The 15,865-nt window shown below is 32.4% G+C and overlaps 1 protein-coding gene across 1 annotated transcript in view; it reads right to left on the bottom strand.

The window, feature by feature from the left end:
- Positions 1 to 15,865, bottom strand: part of LOC111629646 (cysteine-rich with EGF-like domain protein 1) — a 31,835-nt gene that overhangs the window by 14,819 nt on the left and 1,151 nt on the right. The gene's annotated exons all lie outside the window — the stretch shown is intronic.

The following is a 15,865-nucleotide window of genomic DNA, read 5'->3' as shown; positions in this document are numbered from 1 at the left end:
ATGAATTCCATGTTGTACGAGTCACTTAGATTTTACAAATACGTGTGCCGGGCTGTGAACGGCTCACGTATTTGTAAAATCTAAGTGACTCGTACAACATGGAATTCATATAAAACGGAATTATCAACAGTGTTATAGGGGGGTCGACTGTATATACTGTACAAGAAAAAGAGATGTTTGCTTTATGTGGATACAGTTTATAAAAATGAGCCCTAAAAGTAGTTTATTGAATATATACAGTTTTTTTTTTGTTAATTAGAATATTAGAATTAGAATTAATAATTAGAATGCTTTAAAAATGGTATTTAGATCAATTTTTTTAAGATCAAACTTTGATTATATAATCGAGATACATACTAGTATACTTAAAGTACCATAAATGAGCAAAATGTTTCATAATAACAAATTATAAAAGAAAAAATATATATTCAATTATACGAGCGCTAAGGTGGCCTTTCTTTTTTGCTAGACTTATTATATAGTGTAGTTAGAGACATACAGAAAAACGATGTTGTAATCGTAGAAAAAATATTATTAAAGTCTGTTATACGTCACAAAAAATATAATGTTAAAAAACTAACCAAAATAATCAAAAATTTAAGAAATACCCACCGTACTAACTACAATGAAACCACCAATCATAATAACCAAACTTATTACTATAAAAAATACCAAAAACTTGTTAAAAAATTAAATTACCCAACCATCCAGGAAAGGGAAAACTAGTTAAATAACATAATCGTCAACCTATCTAACGTTCAAATAGACCCTTAGTAGACATAAAAGGCTATATATTTTACAGCCTTGAATTATTTTTAAAAGGGAAATTAAACGTTTTAAAGAAGTACCACTATAGTATAAAGAGTACCGATAACTTCATACAAAAATTGAATACTGTAACGTTTAAATCAAGCTACAGACGAGCCTCTCTTGATGTACGCAACATGTATCCGTCGATAAAACATAACAGAATCTCAGAAACTTTGAAAACTGTAACCAATGGATCATAGACATGACAACTCTGGTGTTGGAAAATAACTACTTCAATAACCATGAAAAATTCTATAGGCAAAATGATGGCATCACAATGGGTTCGGTAATAGGCCCCATTTTAGCTGATCTTAGCATGACCGACATTGATAAGAAGGTCGCAAATATTACGGGCATAATAGATCTACAACGCTATGTGGATGACTGTTTCATTGTTTACCATAGTAACATTATAAATACCAACCACTACTACTTGTTTATGAGATAGACACCGATATTAAATTTGACTTACAACCCGAAATCAACTGCCAGTTACCTTTCCTAGACACCCTTGTCACTAGATTTAATAACAAAACCACTTTTAAAAAATACAAAAAACCATGCACCGTTGACAGTATCATATTGATACATTACACATCTGAGGTACCCACTTACATCAAGAAAAACATCTTTTATATGTACAGTATATTGACAAAATCTTACGACGTACTACTTAATGAACGGATACAGCAGAAGCACGCTTAATAAATGGATCAACACCAAAAATACTAATAAACACGAACATAAAAACAATACCACCACTCAAAATTATTTTAAAATTCCATACGAACTAAATATATTCGAAAGAATCAAATCTAAATCACACAATTACGGTATAATCTTTAACGCCAGAAAAACTTCCTTGTTTGAATTAAAAGATAAACCCACATAATAATTATAATAATATATGGGACCAAAAAATAATAATAATAAATAAAAAGTAATTTACAAACACAGTTGCAACTGCACTCCCCCCAAATCTTATTTAGGTGAAAGTGGCAGAAATCTTAAGACTCGATTTAAAGAACACATAACCGCGATTAAATAATATAATAATTGCAACTCAGCTGTTGCTGTCCATTATAACGACGAAGGTTGACAAATCATTAAGGAAACCGTAAAAATTGTCAAAAAAAGAATCACATACGCAAAAAAGGAGATGGTATGAACACTTAGAAATCCTTAAAAACAAAGATATTTTGATGAATTGGCCAAAAACTACATGAAATTTGGTATCCATACTTGACCAAGAGAAGCTACGAGGGGGGAGGGGAGTGGATAATTAATGTGTTAAAGTACGACAGTTTCTCCTTATCTGTGCATCCTTCCGTACGGTACCCAGCAGGGTGCTCATACGTCTCACTTCCACTTTCTCCTTCACTTTCTAAATTTCCCTAACCCCTAAAAAAAACCCCTTTTTCGATCCTCCTCTTCCTTAACACCATTCACGCCCACTATCTCTCCCCTACCTTAAGACGATGCCTTTCTGTTGTATCCTGTTAACTTTCCCACTTACATCTTGTGTATCACCACATCGTGTACAACTCTACTGTAAGTTAAAACAATTTTCTTATGTTTTCTCTATTTTACGGTGCACCTTCTTCCTCCATCATTCTGTAGTTCTTAAAACGTTTTTTATTGATCTTACCGTAATCAAGGTCACGGTTTCCCAAATTTTATAGTGTTACTTCTGCACTGTATCATGTATACTGGGGTGTTTTCCCCAACATTATGTACAGTACCATACCATTATGTTTGCAGTAAGTCCAAATTTTTTACATATATGCATAAATACACGCGTTAAAAAATGCCTGAAATATATATTATGCATGTTAAAAACCCCAGTAATGTATTATACAAAAATGTGGGNTAAAGCTAACCCCCTGTAACAAGAAATTTCTTATTACAATAAAGTATTTGTATTTGTATTTGTAAAATGTGGGCGTATATTTTACTATTGTCTGCCAGCAAATCTCACTAACGTCTATTACATTACACATTTTAAGTAAGAGGGAATAAACATGCGACTCAAGGGATTTAAGTACTATGACGTCACAAAACGTTTATATTTTTGGACTTAGGACACCTTGAAATGTGGAGAAATTAAATTCGGGTGTAATTTCTATATACTGTATATGGACGTTAGGGTAAAAGGGAGTTTTAAATTCGAAATAATACGCTAATGGGGAAAAGTGTCACAGGGAGAAAAGAGTAAAAATTAAAATAAAAAAGAGAACTTATGTATTTGTGATAAATCAATCCAATTTCTCGTATTGAATATAAATTTTGCATTAAAGAAAATAAATAAAATCTGAATATTTATTTTATTGAATATTTTGCACTTTAATCTTCATTCTGTGATGGAATATCGATGAGCATTTAAGTTCTTCCATAGAGCTTTGTTTGTTTATGTAAGTGCGTGTTATCGAAAGAGCTCTTTTTTATGTAAACAATAGTTAAAAATATCCGTAAATATATCCTAAAAAAATACTCACGCAAAATTTGTTTAATAATAATATTATTAATATTAAGAAGAAAAACTATTCAAAAAGGCATAACATATGATTATAACAATTAATCAATTAATCAAACTTATTAATTTTGACACCTCGCCAGTAATAGAGTAAATAAAACCACCGAACACTGGTAGTTTGTCACGGATACGCGTGCAGTTTCCTGGGTTTTCTTCACGTGTCTAACACCTAAATAAAGTCCAGTCTTCCATAGAAAGTCCCCGGGGAGGAATCCTTCTTGGCAGATATCCCATGTGTTGCGTTGCCTTATTCCATTAATTAAATTAAATTTTTACAAGGAAATTCTTGTAAACGCTTTGTACTACTGTTTATATATTAAAAATAACATACTTTTAGTTTGTTCTTCTAATATATTATATATAGAGCATTTAATTAGCCTATATAGATACAGTTTGTATTGAGACAATATATATAACAGGTTTTATTATTTTAGTTCTTCGTAGTGATTAATTCTATTTTGAACGAGGAGAAAGAGAAGTGAAAAGTGAGCATACCCTTTCCAAAAGCTACGAAAATATATCAACAAAATGAATACAGATATTGTATTTCACTGCTTATCAAAAGTAATACATACGAAAATGAATGAAAGAGATTAAATTTTAAGAATCTCTCTATGCAAGGCTGTTGTTAGGAATTTTGTTTTACTGTGAAACGAGAGATGGAACTACATTTTTTTTTGTATCCCAAAGCTTGAACTGTTAGGGTATTCCTTGGCAACCAGCAACAATTAAACAAACCGCTGAAGCAACTTTTTTTAAATGTTTCTTCAGCGCCCCTCTGGGATTAAGGGACCTTTATTGTTTGTTTGTTTGTTTTATNGAAACGAGAGATGGAACTACATTTTTTTTGGACCTACTGTTATGGGTATTCCTTGGCAACCAGCAACAATTAAACAAACCGCTGAAGCAACTTTTTTTAAATGTTTCTTCAGCGCCCCTCTGGGATTAAGGGACCTTTATTGTTTGTTTGTTTGTTTTATTAAGTTATGGCAACGCAATACTTGAGCGATCTGCCTAGTGGGGATGCCTTCCGGGAGGTCTTTTTAAGGGTAAGTAGCACCTATTCAGGCGTTACGGACATGGAGAAAACCCTGAAAACTCCATTTTGAGGCCCCTTAGCTAATTTTTTAAAGGCATTATACAGATACAGAACGAAAATATTAGCAATGAGTAGTGAGATAAGGCTTCTAATAAGACATGGACGTTAATGGATCCCTACTTCTATGTCCGAAGCTCCATGAAAGGGGCTCCATAGATATTTTATCTTTTTATGAGCTGTATGTAGATAAATTATTAAAATATATATTAAATAATTTTGACATTATATACATTATTACTAAACAAAACAAACAAAAAAAAAACTTAAAAATTTAGAGGCTTAAATAACCAAAATATCTTCCTTTAATAATGATACAGTTCAATTTCTTAAATTATACAATGCATAATTTATTATGTAATCTAAATACATTCGTAGTATCATAATGATTGAACACAGATTATATCAATGATTGATCACCGTTATGTTTACATACTAAATCGATTTATTTATATATAATTGATAACTAGAACATGTTTAAGTTGCAATATTGCACTGAGAACATTTTATTAAATAAAATAATTTATTATATATGCAAGAATTTCTATAGCTTTATATAATAAAATTTTTAAATAATAATAAAATTTATTGTGTTAAAATTAAAGTTTTATAAACCTGAAATGTAATAGTGAGATGAGCTTATGAAGGATGTTATTAAGTTCCATTACAAACGATTTTGTAATGTTTTGTCGGTAGCCACGGATACAAATCCGTATTTATCTTTTTGTTTTTTTTAAATAAAAAGAAAGTTTTCCGTTGTTTGAATATCATAAAATTTAAATTTCATCGATTCGTTGCTTCTATATAAACTCTATGGCATTTATTATTATGATTTGATTTGATTTTTCAATTTTCTATGCAATTTTCTGAATCTTCTGCTTATTTTCTTGTGTTAAAGAATATTAAAACAATCATTAGATTAATTTATTCAAATTTGTATTCATCAATAAATAAATAAATCGATAAATTTTAAGGAAACTTATATAAATATATTTCCTATTTGATTTAGAAGAAAGTAATATTCAATATTTTGAACAGATGATTATTCTCTTGAGAACAATCTTCAAGATACCCGATGATCAATATTATTATTATAATCGGAATATTTCGTCGAGAAAAATCGAAGAAAAGTTATATTTAAATATAAAATTTCTTCTTCGTTTTCATAATAATAATAATAATAATAATAACTTAAATTATAAAAGCTATAATCTTATTAATTGTTTTAGCCATTACACTAGTGGGAGAGAGGACAAAACCTGTGGGCAGTTGTTTTATACAGTGATATTATCCACTGTAAATTAGTAATTGGTCGCGGGTTCGCGCCTCACTAACGAGTTGGCACGTTGGAGTTTTCCGACTTTTCTTCACTTATTTAATACTAAAATAAGGGCATTTTCCCCATAAGACACTCTTCCATGTTGCGTTGCCTTATCTCATAAACTGACACAGTATTTGGTTTCGGATTCGGGCTCCCAACAACGGCTGGTGACGGGAGTTTTCCTGATTTTTTGCACGTGTTTAACATTTAAATAGCCTACAACCAAGTGGCCAAGCGGTCTTCGTACCCTGAACACTGAGCGTTCGGTCGTGAGTTCGGTTTTCTCCACGTCTGTAACGCCTAAATAGGGGCCAGTTTCCCTTAAAAAGACCTCCCGGAAGATCGTCCAAGTGTTGCGTTGCCATAACTTAACAAACACTTAAATAGGGCCAGTTCCATAGGAAGTCTTCCGGGGGTACTTCCGTTGGTATTGTCTTACCCAATCAATCGGAAACTAAACATTTAAATTGATTGATTTTTCAGAAAATTACTAAGAAAATAATAAAAAGTAGCAAAGTTCATTAATAAAAACACAGTAGACAAAAGCTTGTTAAATATTAGATTGCGTGTTAAATAGTATTAGCTTAAGGGAAAATATTTTGCATAGAAATAAAAAATTATTCTATTAACATTTTCTTTATTTTAATATATATTTTCGGATGAAAGAGGAAAGAATATTATGAAAGCTTTGTTTCAATCAATAAATAATTAAATTTTTTTTTAGAAATTTTTTTTTTTTAGAAATTTAATCAGAAAAATAAAACAATGACAAAGTTAATGGTTCAAATGTGACACGTAAGATAATAATTTATTGGTTAAAAATTGAATTTCTTATTCAATTTGTTTGTTGATTTTAGTGAAAAATTATTTTAAAAGTCAATTTCTTGAAATTAATTTTCAATTTCGAGTGATTAAAAATAAAATTGTAAACAAAAAAATTAATTCTTCTAAATGAAGTTAGACAATAGCGAGGTTGAGGCAGAAGTTTTCATCTTTAAAACGTGAACGTCGGACGTTCAGCGCCGCATTCCTGTAAGCCTAGAAGTTTGACAATGGAGTTTGGAACGTCGAGCGTGATTCCACTGACGTTCCAAACTCCATTGTCAAACTTCTAGGCTTATAGGAATGCGGCGCTGAACGTCCGACGTACACGTTTTCCCGATGAAAACGTCGGCCGCAACCTCTCTAATAGCGAGGTTGAGGCCGAAGTTTTCATCTTTAAAACGTGAACGTCGAACGTCGAGCGCCTCTATCTTGTAAGTGGCGTTCGACGTTCGACGTTCACGTTTTACAGATGAACACTTCGGCCTCAACCTCTCTAATTACTATTGATATTATACCAGAAAAACATTTAAAATGATAACCAAATTTTTCTAAATATGCTATAAAAAGAACGTGTGAAAGATGAAATGGTGTTGGATAGTCAAAATTTGTTGGACCACCAGGACCAGAGTCGGCACTAAAGTTTATTCAAGTTATGCATCTGAAGTCCCTTATAATTTAAGCTTCTGATATTATTATTATTATACAGTATTTAAAAAAAATAACAATATTAGTTGAAAATTTCGTAAATATTACATAAATTTCTGATTGTATTTCAAGATTTTATGTGCAATAATGTAGATTGATGTCCGACGAAAATACATAGCTATTTTGTATCTTTTATAGGAATAGGTTCCACACCTATCTATTGATACAACACTATAATTTGTAGAGGCAGGAAAAGAGAAGGAAAAATTCAGCAGTTCGAAGAAAGAAAAAAAAAATGAATTGACTATATTAGGAATTACATAAAAGGCAGCTTTCACGTAATTAAAGCACTGCCATGGAGATTTTTTTCCCTCATCGTATACAATGAGAAAAAATTGAATTGTAACCAGCTGACAAGAGAAATTCGAAGAAGAAAATCCGGAAGATTCAATTAATTTTATATATTGATAGGATTCTTATAGCGATTATAATATAATAGTCGATTAAATGCAGAAGTGTAGCGTGAGTTCGCTACGCATGAGGATAACTGTGCACGTTTTAGCTAAAGTACTAATGTACTTTAGCTAAAGTACTAATGAAGAAGACGTATTTTAACATGTTTAAAAATAATTAATAAAAAAAATTAAAAGCTATTTATTTGGAGAATTAATTCATGGGGTCATCTCTTCTTTATCTGCCTCTGACAAAGTTTTTAATGGGAGTCGAGTTTTGTTGTACGAAGAGGGGAAACTTGGACAAAATAGGACAATGGGGAAAGGGGAAGTAAACATTTGAAGAAAAATGAGGACGTAATTTAGGGACAGCCTCTAAATCTTAATACAGTATATTGAAATTAATATTACGAAGCATTAAGTTACATTATTAAATAAACAAAGGAAGTACAATTAACAATATTAATATTTCTTACGAACAATCGTTCGAAGCTTAAATTTTTCTCAATGGACAGCAAAAAACTCTGCAATAAGTTTATGGACAAGGCCGATAATTACGGAAAAGGATTGTATGAAGATATTAAAGATTCCATCTCTAATCATTTAGTATACGAAGTGCGGAAAGAAATTCTTTATTCTCTTCCAAACAACTTTTCATCAACTCTCATCGAAACTCGGGGTAATTTTCGAGTAGAAATGGCCACGATTTGAGATATTTTTACGTATTTACAACGAGTATACCTGGACGAAAACAAACCGGAAAGCGTGTATAATCTAGGATGGATCCTTTTCCGGGAAGACATAAAACACGAAGCAATATCTAACAATGGGCATAACATTGTTCTTGAAATGATTACGACAGAAAGAAAAGGAAAAACTACAGACAAAAGCGGTCTTGTTAATTAAGGGATAATTTCTAATATTTTATACGAAGAAGAATGTGAAAATGCATTTTTGGAACGTTCTAAGCAGTTTTGTCGAGTGGAGAATGGCAAATTTTTATCGGAAAACCATGCTTTATCTTATGTAGAAAAGGTTGTACTATATTGTAATTTCGGGAAGAATTGGAAAGGGCGAGAGAATGTCTAACCGAAACGAGTAAAAAATACATTTAGATATTTTAGACGATGAATTAATTAGAAAAAAAAAAATATTAAAGTAGTACTAGAAATGAAAAATTCGGGTGTAGTTTACGCACTATTGTAATATAAAATGCTTAACAATAACTATTGTTCTTTACTTTATACCTTCTACATTACTTTTGTACAAACAATGTTCTTATAAAAAGTGCAGAGCAGCAAAGAATTAGAAAGCGCAGGAGGTGACTGTGGGAAGGAAAGTTGAAAAGAAAGATCGAAAGAGGCACAAGAGCCTCCATGCCGAGAAAAAAATGAAAGGATCGAATTCAAAGAAAGAACAACAAAAGAGGAGCTCGAAGAATCAGAAAAACAAGACGCCTTGAGAAATACTAACGTGCCCTGGCTCGAAATTGATAGACGTCGATGGTTTTATATCTAAACGGCCCTTTTCAGGGCCACGATTTAATAGTTAAGAGCAGCTTTATCGGTATGTTGAAAGCGATGCATTTACTCCAGTCTCACAATAAATTTATTAGTAAGCGTCAAAATGTTTCTGCAAATCTTCTATTTCGAATGGGCAATTTTAAAAATTAGAACGATAGAATATATTTAAAATGCATTTTATTTTTCGTTGAAAATGAACGAAGATCCCGCACTGAGAGAAACCTGAGGGAGAAGCTCTTCCGTCCTTAAAATTTAGGATTTTTATTATTTTTGCCCAGTCCGATTGGTCGCATTTCCTTCTTCTCACTTTCCAAGTGTAATGATATCTCAATTTAGTCCGTGAGATGAGTCAAAATCCACATTTAATTCGATTCCAGTCGAAGATATTTCCTCTTGAGACTTACATTGTCTAGATTTCCTTTGTCAAGTTTTTTATTTTTCCTTTTAAGGAAAGAATATATCAAACACTAGCAGGTAAACCCATATATCTAATGTTAGGTATACTAAATACTTAGATTGGATGTATTTAACAGTTGTATTAACTCAATTAAGTTCTTATCTAATGTTTCTGATTTTGGCTACTCATTAAATATTATATTGTAATCGTGAAACGTTCGTATTTGGAATTTCGACGTTTTGAGAACCTCGGAGCCCAAAACAAATCAAAGAATGATACTCTGTGTGTGTGTTTCGTTTAATATTTCAAAATGGGGTAAATATTAAGAAATTTGGCACCGTAACTTGTGTGTAAAAGGCAGTGGTGCTATTAAATTTTGGTGGTTAGAAGTAGTAGGGGTCACGTCGTGTCATATCTGGAGTGGGGTCGGACTTGATGATTTTACTTGTTATTGGCATTTAAGATAGGTTTAGAAAAACTCGTGTCTAATTAAGCCTTTTTTATTTGCCTTTTCAATATTGATATTATTAAAAAATGACTTTTATATTATCTCGTAACGGGTAATGCGTATATTATGGCACCGTACGTCTGAGTGGCAAGCGGTTAAAGTAATTATATAATTAATTAAATCTCATAAATCTGATTTAAATTTCAAATTGACCAATTACGTTTCAGCTTTATCGGTTAATTTCAAATTAACCAATTACGTTTCAAATCGAGTTCGAATTTAAAATATTCGAATATATAGAAAAGAATGTTTCCTCTTTAAAATATCGTTCGAGAACGTCGAGAAATTCGTTATTCTATTCAATTCGTCTTTAAAGAAAAGGCATTATGGACGATTCCTCCGTGAAGAAAAGAAGAAGGAGCGTTGGCGATCCTCCCTCATTAGGAGAAGACCCTTATCGATTGGAAAGGGAGGCACCCCCAAATGAAAAACTGGATGAAAATATGGAAGACGTGTTGCCAGTTGCCGGTACTTCCGTCACCAAGAAGAATAGAACGATTAATCTAAGAAGTGTCGAACGCCGAACAGTTAGAAAACGAAAAAGACCCGTGTCGGGAGGGAGATCGAGGAATAGGAAGATCAGGAAATTCAGGTCGAGGGTAAGGAGCAGTAGCAAGAAGAGAGGACCTAAGAGGAAAAGGCCCAAGAGGAGACGATCCGGCAAAAGAGTTTAATTTTAAGATCCGTAAGTGCTAACATTGACAAAAGGCATGGCTAGATTTTGTGGGTTTGGTGACCAAACGGCTCTTTTCAGAGCCAGCTCTTTAATGGTTAAAAGTAGTCGGATGTGTGTTAAACGTAAAATAGCTGTTCTATCCTCCTGATGTAGTTAATATCAGACTGAAAGAACATCTAATTTTATCCTTATGATAATTGTTTTATTAGAAAGTGGCTGAGAACGGATGAATCTAATGGAATCTAACAATTCCGTTATCCGTTTTCAGCCACGACATTTAAGAACGATGACGTTGTGTCTTCGAAATTTGAGGGTGGAGTTTTCCGGGTTTTCTTCACGTTATTAAACACGTGAACCATAGTCGGAAGAGCACGTAGCCGGCCGTTGGCGATGCTCGAACTGGCGACCACTGCCAGTGTTCAATTGTTTTATTCACTCGGCCATCAGTGGGTCCTGTATTATGATTAATAATATAAAAGTTATATTTTAAGTAAAATCTCGTAACATTACGAAATTCGTTACTAGACTTTTTTATATACTGTACAGTACTTCTAAAGAAAGGAAATATGTTATACTATTAATTTTTGATTTAAAAAAGTTGTCTAAACCTTCTTTTTAGCTCTATATAAATCGCAACACCAGTGAAAAGGTTGGCCTAAAGTCAGTTAAACGTTCATTGGTGAATCTGTAATCGCTCGAACAGGCTATTAAAGGAAAGATATACGAAAAATTTGCCAATTGTATATTGAATAATGGAGATTTCATTCTAAATAGTCCACTAGTGGCCGAGTAGACAACACCACTAAACTGATAACACCTAAATAGGAACCAGAAAGTCCTTTTGAGAGGCACTTTCACTCCATCAGCATGTGTTGTGTCGCCTTATTCCATCAATCTAACGTATTTCAAACAATTATTTATTAGTAGTAAAGTATTTTAATATAAAATGGCAACGGTTAATTAACTTTCGGACCACCCTGTATGATTATCGTGAAAGAATCATTGTCGAAATTGTTTTGAATAGATAATTTAACGATTAACAACGATTTTATCATCAAAAATGCATCATAATTCACATAGTTTTCAGTTATGTTTTTCTATTTGAGAATAGAAAAACGTGTTATCTTCACGGTACATTAGTGTTTTTCTCGATCCTTATCCTAAAATATTTATTACATTTATATTCATTTTTAGAATACACATTTTAAAAATGTGCCTTATGCATATACAGTAATCTTAATTAACGTCAAATATTTAAAGATACGACATATTTTTCTGTGTTGTGGGTATCTCATGGCAGAAAGAAATGTAACATATACACATTAACAACCTCGTAATGGCTCTTTTATTCTACGTTTTCTGAAGTTTTAATGGTTTCATGCTTCCATAAATTCTGTTTGAAGTAATTTCTCTAAAACTGTTATCGATTTGAATAAATGATAACGTTTTCATTAGCTAATACATGAACGTGTCTGTTTCCAGATGAATAGTAATTTGGTTTAATTTCTCATAGAAGTCCTCCTGGGAGCCATGTTCCCCCTTTGCAGATTGCCCATTTATTGCATCTTCTTACACCGACAATCCAAATCCAAATTCTATTACAACTCCATTAACTAATTCCTCTGAAGGATTTGGATAAGGGTCTGAATTAGATTATTAAATACTTTCATGGATGTCGAGCTTTGTCTTTCTCTCTCCATTTGACGTTCCTATTGTATACCTGACGAATCCCATTGATGAACGAACACGTGGATGGAAGATATTAAAAATCTATACAGCTAAAAGCTAGTAAATCATGAAAATTACAAAATGTAATTAACCAAGAGTGATTTTCTTTCGTGATAAAGAATTATATCTGTAGCGTGTCCTTGTATTGTTTATCGTAATATTGAGATACGTTATTCAAACGTAACAACTTAAATTAAACCTGAGATAAGACATGTTTAGAATAACTGATAATTATTATAACAATTGATTAAGTTTTTAATATAAGTAATTAACAACCAGCCGGATGGTGAGGCACTTGAGACATCAAACTACCTCTCTGAAGAACCTGGAAAATCGAACCTGGGCAATTTATCGAGAGATAGACTGTACCGGATATAATTGAGTCTCTCGGTAGCCCTATTGTAGGCCTGACTGAACCCATAATGGGCTTGAAAAGATTGGTTTGATGTTATATGGCAAAACAACGCATGAGCGATCCTCCCGGAAATAATTTCTACGGGAAACTGGTCCCTATTTAGATGTAGATAGATCGCTGAAGGTATGAACACACAATCAATGTGGGTTCGACCTCAACCAGTGTTCAGTGGCTTTATCCACTGCCTCGAAAAAGGGCTCTCTCTACTTGACAGTGAGACAAGTGTGACGAAAAATATTTTAAATTTCTGACAAAGAACTAAAAGTAGAAATTAGAAACTAGGACAACGCTATTTTAATTTTTATTTTTTCTCTTCTAAAAATATTAAATCGAATAATCGTGTTATTTGGGGGCGCTTCTGTCTGCCGAGGCTGCTGGCGTATTTTTCCACTCACCTCAAAAACAGGCAAAGAACTTATTCTACTAATTAAAAATAGTTAAATTTTTTTTTGATTTTGTGNTGTTATTTCTTTTTATACACAATCGATTCCGAAATAAATAATATAAATGTTTTTTTTTTAATATAATTTTCCTATTAATCTACAGCCTTTAGCTAACGAAAATTCTGCCAAAAGTTATATATTATTTAGGAAATAACATTAAAGAGAAGCTTTTATTGGATATTATCGATATATTAAAAAATTGGATTGATGGAATAAGGCAAAACAACACTTGGGAGTAAGAGAGTTTGCATGGGGCCCGGATAGAACGGAGCCTTTTGCCCTTTAGAGTGCCCTCTTTTGCTATTTTTTTAACAAATGAAATACATGAAATGTTTCTTTATTAATAATAATAAAAAACAGTTTTAAAGATTGTATCTTTTGTTATAAAACTAGCATTGATTTATAGAGATAGGAACCACTACGAGATATTTTCTCGAGGACTGAGATTTTCTCCCGACAGCCTTCTTGGGTAATTAATGGAAAAGGTAACCTACCGGGAGGGCTATTAATGGAAAACTGGCTGCTACTTACGTGTTAGACACGTGAGGAAAACCCTGAAAACTCCACATCACCATTTAGGTCAGGAGCGAACCAGCAACTACCAATGTTCTGTGGATGTAGCCACTAGTAATGCAGGGATCGTCCATAAATTAAGTAATACTACGTAATACTTTCAATTACTATCCCACATACCTTGTAATTTTCCGTAATGCTGTCGCACATATCTACCCCCAAAATGACATAACGCACATTAATTGTATCGAGGAACACAAGCACCGAGCAAATACATAAACACTACAGATAAACACTACAAATTCGCTACATTTCACTACATTTCTACGTTCACCTCAGAAATAAAAATCCAGCAACGAGTTGCTTAACTTTCCAGGCGACATTTTGTGGCGCCATCTGTTATAATATTTTATTTTTAATTTTTTTTTATATTTTTTACTATTATGAAATGGCAAAAAGCTTAATTTTGAGGGTAAAGATAGGTTTCATAAAAAAAAAAAACTATAAATGCTAATAACGAGTATAATCTTCATTAAGTCCGATTCTACTGGAGATACACACGACACCCATTATCTCTCCATCCCCTCGACCTTTAACCACCAAAATTTAACAGCGTCAATCCCCCTAATAAGAAAACCTCTCCGCAACATTTCAGAAATTTTTGACAAAAACCATAGGAGTTATTAAGCTTGAAAGAGGGTGATCGAAATCTTTCATCCGTCTGTCCTCCTTTAATCTCGAGAGTGGTTTGAGATAGATGAAAGAGGAGACTAGAAATAGAAACCGTAGGGGCAGGAGACCCCGATTAACTACATGCAAACTTCCAACAGAAACCGGAAATAACGTTATTTCCATTCAAATATTCTCTCCCGAAAAGAGACCGGCACGACTAGAATTACTAAAGGAAAAGTATGATGTACAGGAGCAAGCCAATACTAATTTGAGATGGAGAGCATATATTTTAAGTTAAATAAATTAAATATATATTTAAAAATTGCATCCTGGTATTGTCATAATAAAATACTTTCTCATTTCGTTTTTAATTGCTATTTTTTTTGTATTTACAAAGTTAATATTTTATTTGATAATAACATTAACAACCTTGGAATGGACTTGAGCACATTTACAGCAACTTCTAGGTATTTAATTTGCATAGAAGTTCTGTAAAATTCAGAAATATTTTCAATAAGTTTACGTATAAATCATCGAATTCAATAAACCTCTTCTTGTTGGTATAAATAAGTGTGAATGACCTTTCAGATAATAAACAATCGTTAATTAAATGACCCTGTACACGTATATCGTGTTTATGAATGTCTTTTGTTTATTTATGCTTATTTTTTCCTAGATGATCGATTCAAAAATCGACCAATCGAATATTAAATTACATTGGTAGTAACATACATTCATTACTTATTCAAGAAAATGGCGCTGAGAAATAATATATTGTGGCTTTTCCTGTTTTCTATAATATAATACAATGATTCCGGATGGATTTTGCGGAATATTTATCTATATTGGGCTAGAAAATTTATCGTTTTTCATATATAATTATAATTCTACATGTATATAAGAACATACAAAACATATACTTGAATGTATAGAGTGGCACAAAAGTCGGTTAACTAATAAACATATACTGTACTTAGTACTGTAGTGTCTTGCCACTGTACATTATACTTTTCTGTTAGCAATGGATGTCATCTATCTAATTCCTTTCAGGAGAAATTTTGAATTTAAATAACGTAACTTCCGTTTAGCTAATTGGGACCTCTCGCCCCTAAAGTTACCACATCTGGTCTCATATTTCACCTATCTAACTCCTTTCTCGAGATTAAGGAAGGACAGACACACAGACAGATGACAGTGGGAATTTATAGGTCTACATTTTTTTTTTAAATTGTAGCCCAATAACTCCGTATATGTATTATATACAGGGCTCGAATACCCAGCTATTTTCCCTTTTTTAGGGTTTCATTC

The sequence above is a fragment of the Centruroides sculpturatus genome, unplaced genomic scaffold, assembly GCF_000671375.1.
Source record: "Centruroides sculpturatus isolate CEXI.00-Female unplaced genomic scaffold, Cexi_2.0 scaffold640, whole genome shotgun sequence".
NCBI lineage: Eukaryota > Metazoa > Arthropoda > Arachnida > Scorpiones > Buthidae > Centruroides > Centruroides sculpturatus.
Note: the sequence above shows the minus strand (reverse complement) of the source record. Positions and strands in the feature narration are given on the sequence as shown.